General features: G+C 35.8%; 1 long non-coding RNA gene across 2 annotated transcripts in view; it reads right to left on the bottom strand.

Moving 5' to 3' along the window:
- LOC306985526 overlaps positions 1 to 8,437 on the bottom strand; it is a 31,816-nt gene extending 23,379 nt beyond the window's left edge. The window contains exons 1-2 of one of the 2 annotated variants that reach the window (XR_013794817.1): positions 8,336 to 8,437; positions 6,631 to 6,802 (exon numbers count right to left, since the gene is read on the bottom strand). This is a non-coding gene — a long non-coding RNA (uncharacterized lncRNA). Of the gene's footprint in view, positions 1 to 6,630; positions 6,832 to 8,335 lie in introns of those variants that run through there. The other variant, XR_013794818.1, reaches the window with a different exon arrangement.
- Between the last annotated feature and the right edge of the window lie 685 nt (positions 8,438 to 9,122).

A 9,122-nucleotide genomic window follows, 5' to 3' on the forward strand; every position in this document is an offset into this window, starting at 1 on the left:
GTGTGATCACACTGAATCCATCCATGCCTGTGTCATGACATGGTGTCGGTGGCAAGTCGAAATTTGTCCTGCTATTATCTACTGCAGTGCTGGGAAAGAAGCTCAGAAAAAAAAAATACTTTGTGTCTTGCACGACACCATTTTCAACTGAAAAACGTATGCGTTTTGGCCGTTCATTTACATGACAACTTGAAACATAGTGAAAACGTCAACTTTTGAATTTGGGTTTAAAAGTGCAAGTTTGTGAAAACGATAGAGTTAAGGTCCCCATATACTTACGGCAAAGTTCTTTCATTTTGGGGTAAAAACAAGTTTGAAATATGTGTGCAGCGGATCACTGTTAGCAATCACCCTGACACCGCCGTGCGTTTTCCTCTCAATAAAATAATCGCACAACAAAAACAGCAGTTAACGGGATAGTTCACCCAAAAATGACAATTCTGTCAGTAAATACTCACCCTCATGTTGTTCCAAACCCGTAAGACATTCGTTCATCCTCGGAACACATTAAGATATTTTTGATGAAATCAGCGCTTCTGTGTTGTACGTCACACGCATCACACACATGACCAGCGTCGGCCAATAGTGAGCCTACGTGGTGACGTGCAACACAGACGCGCCACGCAGATATACTACGTAAACACACTCAGGCCCACGGAGAATATAATGAATAGTGGAATAAAGTCGTTTTGTTTGTTTTTTGCGCACAAAAAGTATTCTCGTCGCTTGATAAACTTATGGTTGAGCCACTGTAGTCACTTGGACTATTTTAACGATGTCTTTAATAACTTTCTGGGCTGGCAAGTTTCAATCCCTTAAGAAGCCTATGGAGGAGTGAGACAGCTCTCAGATTTCATCAAAAATATCTTAATTTGTGTTCCGAAGATGAACGAAAGTCTTACGGGGTTGACAAAATGACAACATTCATTTTTGGGTGAACTGTCCCTTTAAGAAAGCATCTGATCATAGCGATGTGGATGTTTGCACAATTTGTGAAAATGATGACGTCATGCGAATGCATATTTCGTGTTCAGTCTATAGGCGCGTAGTGTTTCTTTACAAAGTGACATCACCAACTACTGGTCTGGCATGAATAATACAGCATTTTTAGTTGTTTTGTCGGATCCGTGTGAACGGGGATAATTTTGACAATGTCTGTGAGGGAAAAACACAAAGGAAAAACTTTTCAGTTTTTAGTACATTGTTGTTGCGTAAACATACCTTAAACCAAGTGGTCACTCATGACATTCAGCTCCCCTCTCTGGACGTAATTGGTGGAGCTTGACCTACTTGTGCTCAAGGACAGGGTTAGAGTGTGGTTGGACCTTCAAACTCCACCCAATGCGTCCAGAGAGGGGGAGCTGGACATCAAGCTCCACCCATTGGTTCTGCAGAGAGCAGCCTAACTAAACGGATGTAGCTGATACATAATGATATTGTCTTTTAGCATTGTTTTTGTAAATGTCAAGTTAAAATTTATTGAAATGTCCTTTGAGTTCTTGACCAATTTTAGCACCTCTTTGCCTTCAGTAGTATGTAGTATTATGTTTTTGTTAAAGTACAAATATTTCACACACTTTTGAACTAAATCTAACTTGCATAATAAATATTTAAAAAATTAATCACGTCAACCATCTATTTTCACAAAGCATTTCTGAGAAAGAAGGAAAACTAAACCACACGTAAGCAAAAGTTTATCTCATTTATCTCTCCAGAAACTTCAATCGAATGATGTTTATCTTAGTTCCTGTAAGAATCCGAGTATGGCGCAAAGATCGGAAATACACTCCTCCTGAGAATGAAAGGAGAACGGAGAGAACCGCCTTTAAACTTTACTACTAACAGTCAGCAATCATACAGTGAGGCCGTACACTGTACCTTATGTTTGCAGAGTTAGATAGGAGCTGCTTGGCCATGTGTGTGTGTGTGAGAGAGAGAAATTTGTCTAATTGAGTTGACTTTTAACTTTACAATGTTGACACAACATTAAAAAGGCAAATAGCAGAGCATGGGAAAAGGCCTTGACAGAACATAAAGTATTATCTGGAGGTGAAAAACTTTTCTTCAGCTTTTCAGTATACAATGTTTTTTAAAAACCTAAAAACTTTATTATTTTACTTGCCCCATCTACATCAGTTTTCTACTATCGCAGTTTTCAATAATTGCAAAGAGAAATAATGAGTGATTTATAAGGGCGATCACAGATTTACATGCTGACAGAGGAGTTCATCGCATTTTTAGGGGGTCTGAGAGACGGGGGGTTGAATAATTGCCATGTCTCATTTTATCTTTGTCTTTCAATCTAAATCAACATAAAGTGAATATACTGCTTTATTCATTGCTTCATAAATGGGAAATCTGTCCAAGAAAGCATGTGTAGGTGAGTTGCAAAACTGTTGTGCAACTGCCAGCTATGGAGATCCCATTTCACTTTCAAGATTTAGACTTCGTCAGATAAATGATAAGGCCAAGGTAAACACAACACACACTCATACCCGGGTGAATATAGTTAACTAAAATGGAAACTAAAACCATTACAACCTAACTGTATTTCAGCAACATTTCTCCTTTAGTAATTAATAATATTAATATCAAAAACAACACAAAAATGTAACTTACAAAAAAAAGAAATATATATATATATATATGAATGAAACCTATAGTAGTAACTCAATGATACTAAAATAAAGACCATGCACCATTTTCACTCACAAACATGACGTATCTCCAAAACCACAGTTTAGGGTTGTGTTGGAGTCATTAATGTCTGTCATTCTGCTACTGTAAAAAAAATAAAAGCATATAAAGTAAAAAGGGATCCTAAAGAGGCAGCGATATACATTTCCTCACAGCAGCCAAACAGACTCACAGCTGTTTATACACAACGAGGTCACAAACCAGGTGAGACACACCTCGCTCTTGTCTGTCCTCTCAAAAGCTTCCGTTTACTCATCCGCCACAGCAAACCGTGTGCGTTTATGACGAGGCTGTGATAGACAGGACTTTTATTCTCTGGTCTGAAGAGAGCTTGTCATCTGCTCTGAAGGATCCGGTCTATAGTTCCACCATCAGTGCTGATAAAGCACTCAGGTGGGCAAACAAACCCTAGAGAATAAACAGTCGACTGACTCACCAGAACACAACCTGGCAACCAAACATCCAACGCAGCAGGTTGCGTTTTAATAGGAACAAGTTTGCACTTTCCTTTCAAACTTTCCACAGCTCAGCAACTCTAGGCTCACTAGGCTTGTTCTTTCTAATTAAGCATATTTTATGCCTTTTGCACAACACTAATGCACTTTTGGCTGAAATAGATTTGGGGGGCAGAAATCATCGGCGGTAATAGTGACGTTTAATTAGTGCTAGTCTGCAGTGTGGACCACGGTCAAAAATAACGTGGCAATATGTAAAATGCGTTCGGCTGAAATATCGAGATGTGACTCGTTACCCAAGAACTTCACTACGACTTTTTTTTTAATGCATCGCCTGAGAACACGACACACTAAACTGCATACAGAGTTCAAATTTAATTGCTGAAACTTATTTTCGTTTTTTGCATGAAAATCTTTCATGTCTGTTTTGGTAAAACAAAATTCCTTTGTGCATCACAAAGGACAACAACTTTAACGATAAAGATGTAGTTCTACAAATCTTTCAAAGTCGATAATGGCACAGAGAAACAATATCATTGGAATCACTTTCACTACGATTTATTTCCAGCTGAAGAACAATATAAAACATTGACAGCCAATCAGAATCCATCAGACTTTAAAGTGCCAGACGACAAAACTAGCGTGTACTTATAATAAACAGAACGTTATCCTGTGCTATTGTGGACACTGATATAGTTATCTTTACAGTTATGGTTCTTGGTGTGAACTTGCCTTAATTCGTGCCAGTGAGTACACACACATACAACACACTCCGGCCGACATGGAGATTGGAGCCGTATTTGCATAATGCAGCTCATAATGCACGTAATCCAGCAGAGGGCACATATGTGGTGGTGTTATTTTAATAAATATTAAATTTATATTATTTTATATAACGGTAATTTAACAGTGTTATATTATTCATTTATAGAGTATATATTAGTGCTGTCAAATCGATTAATCGCGATTAATTGCATCTAACATAAAATATTTTGTTTATATAATGTGTGTACGGTATATATATTATTACATTTATATTATAATATTATACTGTATATATATGTGTGTTTTATGTATGCATATATATATATATGTGTGTGCGCGTGTGTGTGTGAGAGTATATTATAATGTATATTATTCGTAATTAATCGATTTGACAGCACTAGTATATATATATACTAGTGCTGTCAAATCGATTAATTACGAATAATCGCATCTAACAAAAGTTTTTGTTATATAATATATGCATATATATATATATATATATACACACAGTATATATATTATATTTTATACTATTATAGTATTTATTCATATATTGAATTAGATTTTATTTTAATTAAAATGTTTTATTTTAATTGTATTGAATAATAAATATATTACATTTTTTGTTTTTATTTTGATTTCAGTACTTTTATTATGGTTCTGTCATGTTTCTTTAGCTTTAATTTATATTTTATTTCTTACGTTTTTGTCATTTTAGTAAAATATAATTAGATATTTTTATTTTATTTTATATCTAATATTTATATTTTATTTTATCTTTATTTCAATCACCAGAAATGTTTTAGTTTTAGTTAACAATAACTAACACTGATAGATGTCTATCTATCTTATCTGGAAAAACAAACAAAAAGCCTCTTCCTGGCAACGCGATGACATCAAAACCAACAAACACAGAGAAAAAAAACAAAAAAACAAAACAAATCAAAACTAAAACCTTGGACACTCTTATCGCCATAACTAAAAAAAAAAAGGTGTAAAAATGGAACAGAAACCAGACATCAGCCAATCATAGGTCACAAGTACATCATGTGACGGCCGGTGAGGAGCGCGAGGGGAGAATCCCTGTTGCCAAAACAAACACTGAGCTGTTTGGTCACTGTCTAATACACAACCTTAAGCCGTGAAAAAAAAAAAAAAAACGAATGCATAGTATGTGGGCGTCACCTTTGCCTCATCGCTGGTGGGATGTGCTCTGAAGCTTGGCGTCATCCCGATCCTCCCCCGTTCCGGCCTTGCCCTTCAGAGACTTATCGGACAAGCAGAACCCGTTGCTATGGTTACTGCTCTAAAGTTTGGGTAAAAACAAACCAATAAAAAAGGGGAAAAGCCTTGCAGTCATGACTGATGGCCTCGCGCTTATTCCTACTCTCAAATGAGGCATGGTGTCATGTGGCATCAGCTTCCTGCTGCAATGATTCTGAAATATGAGCCGAATTAATTCCCTTTTCCATCATCTGAGGGACTTTTGAGTTGGTGAAAGGATAAACGAATGACTTTTGGTGTCATGATGAGATACAATCCCATGGCATGCATTCAAAACCCTTCACAGGCACTTATTGAGTCTTTCACTCACTTGAGCATCTTGTTAACACTTCAACCATGAAACTTTGTGCGTCACATGCGCTTTATAGTATCGGCTTTCCGGGAAAGAACAAATGATCTTCAATGTGGGTTTCTTTTTTTCTTTTCTGGCAATGGCAACACTGCCACCCTGTGTTTTATGCTGACATTAAATGCAGTTTTATGTGACTAACACGGCTAAAGCTTACTTGATCTAAACCATTTTAAATAAACTTTTCTTAATAGTTTCTTTAATTACCAATCCTTGTATTCTATATTAATTTAGAAACTACATTGTGAACTGCCAAAAAGCTAAACAGAAACACTAGACAAAGAACATTAGACACCTTCACTGTTCAGCAATGAACAACAGCAGCCTTTCCTTATGAAAATATATATTCACAATCACAACACTGTAAAATAACGCGCATTTGGTCATTAATAAAAGTATAGTTTAATACAGTGCTTCCCAAACTTTTTGTCAGCTGAATCCCTTTGAAAAAGTATTTACTTGAAGTACCCCTTGAGATTTATAATTAAAAAGTTAACTTGATATTTCAATAATTTAATAAAACATTCACATGTTCACAGTACTCTGATGTCAGTTATAGTCACATGACATGCAGATAAACAAATTAAATATTTAATATTTTTTAGTATTTACCATTGTTTTATTTTCATAATTATTTATTCATTTTAATTGTACATTTTATGATTTAATTATTAGCTTTTCATCAACTCACAAACTTCATTTTGGGAAACCCAACAGATTAGTAATTTTATGAACCTTTAAATGTGAACATGTATGAAATTATCTAATGATGTTCATAAATATTTGAATGCATTTTAACTAATGATCTGTTAACAATATATATTCTTTATTAAAGTTATTGAAGCGTTTATTTATATAAATAGTAAATAAACTACCTCACATTATGCCACATGCTGTACTTCAGGTGTAGACCTTTCTCATGAATATTAATTAGATAGGTGGTGTTCACCCATTAGCCCTAACTTATTGATTGCAAGAAATCCATTGCTAATGCTGGTGAATAAACAAATCCTATCGTTATAAGGGAATGGTTCATGCTTAAGTAGGCCTGAAACACAAGTTGTTATATTCTTTTCTTACCTATTGTGAAGTATATCTGAGCGAAACTGCTTCTCGGACAATAAAAATACAGGGCGGGGTTTGATTTTGTCCATGAGGAATTGATTGGATGGTTTGCTATTTGTTGATGTGATGTGAGTGACAGGTTGCCCCGCCCTCGGGCCAGTAAACACGTCATCAGAGAAGAGAAGATCTGCAAGAGGGAGGGGAAGTTATTTTGATAAAAGGATTACGAGGGAACATTAATACAAAAAAATGCTGATGTGGTAAATCATTTATACTAAAGGCTGCAAAACTTGTTTTGAATTTTCTATTTTGATTTCATGGTGACTTTAATTAGCATATCCATGCACTATATAGGCCATCGGTTCAAAGTTAGCCAGCTGAAGCACAATGTTAAAGAACACATTTATCACATTTTTAAATATCTAATTTGACACTCTTAAAAGTTTCACGGTGCAAAAAGCTAAAAAAACAACTGAAGTCCGTCCACAGAATGAACAAGATTGTCTTAGCCAACGGAAACGTAACGGCCTCCTCTGTGTGTGTGTGTGTGTGTGTGTGTTAGTGATGTTACATATGACACTGAAGCTTCGATGTGCGTATCGCGTAAGCGACACAGTTTCTAGTGAAGCCCCGTTTCGGGGTGTGCATTGGTTTTACCAGAGTCACGTGATCGATGACAAATGAAGCCTCACTTTAACTAGAAAAGTTTGTTGAGACAAACTTTAAGTTGGCTTGAGAAAGCCGGACCAGAGAGTTTGAAGAAGTTTAAAGTAGTTTGATGTTTAAAGTATGTTAAAGTTTGATAGATCGAAAGATTAGTAAGAAAGAAAAAAAGATAGATAAGTTAGATAGATAGATAGATAGATAGATAGATAGATAGATAGATAGATAGATAGATAGATAGATAGATAGATAGATAGATAGATAGATAGATAGATAGATAGATAGATTTAGAATAGAACTAATAATTGAGTCTAGGGCTTCAGGGAATTTAGATTTGAGTTTTTGGCTTTGATGTATACCAAAAATTTAAGATTCTTATCATATATGGGGACTGGGGAGACCCCTCTTTCCTGCAATTTTGTAAATAACTTAGTATGGTTAATTCGATCAAACGCCTTAGAAGCATCTCTAAGATGTAAAATATTCCTACAGTTACTATCACTGCCAAGTGTCATAAGCACATGTAATAACAGATGATTCTATCAGACAATGTCCTATTCATTACGCGTGTGTGTGTGTGTGTGCGTGGCTGCGTGCGTGCGTTCGTATGTAGAGAGAGAGAGGCCTACATTAAATCTTATTGAATCATTTAAGCTTATATTATATTCTATTGTCGCACTTTAATGGGAAAAGTTATTTATTTATTTAATGAACAAATCAAACACAAACTTGTAAGGATTTTATTTGTACACATTGAAACTATGGAGTGTGTTGTGGTTGCTTCATGTGCCAGAGCTTCTAACAAAGGCTTCTGGCTGCTTTATTTTAAATAAGCACCAGATGGCGCTGTTCTAGACACTCTCGAAGCTTTGAATCTTTTCCCCGAACAGTCAGGGGAAAGCCTCATTGCTTCATGAGGCTTAATTTCCCCATCACTAGTGTGTGTGTGATTTCCCAGTGTAAACTATTCTGTTCACTTGGATGAAAAGTAGTTAAAAGTAGCGAATCACAGACGCTTAAGGCGCTTTAGGCAGTTTATGTGTGACATGTGCCTTACTTTGAAGCTGATAGATGACACGATGCTGATGCTCTTGCAGTTGTTCGCTCTCTGGTCCAATTTTCTAGTAATTAGCCAACAGGAAGACTGAATGATAATAGCATGATTTGAGGCCGCAATCGCGAGCAGTGCCCTCTGTTGGTCAATACATCACAATATGTTTTCTGCCTTTATTACAGTCTAATCAAGAGTTTTCAAGCTGGGGTCCACGGGACCGCAAGGTTAGTCCGTGGAAAAGTTATAAAATAAAATAAAGTGAAAACGTTTAAAAAATAAAATAACAAGGTTAAATTAAATAAACCAATTGAAATGTATTAAAATAGATGATAAAAACGTATTAAAATAAAATACATTTACATAAATAATAAATCAGTACAACTGTATTGAGATGCAAAAAATAATATAAAACTACAACATTTTCCACAAATGTATAGGCCTAATATTAAAGTTCCACGTATAAGTTGGGTCTATGAAAATACAGTAGCTGCCTTTTCCATTTTAGGATGGGGAACCATCGTATGTGATCTTACAGTTTTTGACATCTAAAAGTCTGAAAACCCCTGATCTAATGCAATGGTAATCATGCATTTTAAATAGGGTGACGGGTCTATGTGTCCAAATAATTTTGGGAGACTGTTTACGTGCATTGACGTCCTAACCTAATCCATAAAGCCTACATTACCCAGGCTGCCGTGTTCGCAGCCCTCATAGAAATATATACATAGAATCCATATTAGTGACCGTTTCAATGGGCCGTAAGCCGTCCGCCATATTGGAACGGTCAAAG

The sequence above is a fragment of the Phoxinus phoxinus genome (genome assembly GCF_949152265.1).
Source record: "Phoxinus phoxinus genome assembly, chromosome: 18".
In the NCBI taxonomy this organism is placed as follows: Eukaryota; Metazoa; Chordata; class Actinopteri; order Cypriniformes; family Leuciscidae; genus Phoxinus; species Phoxinus phoxinus.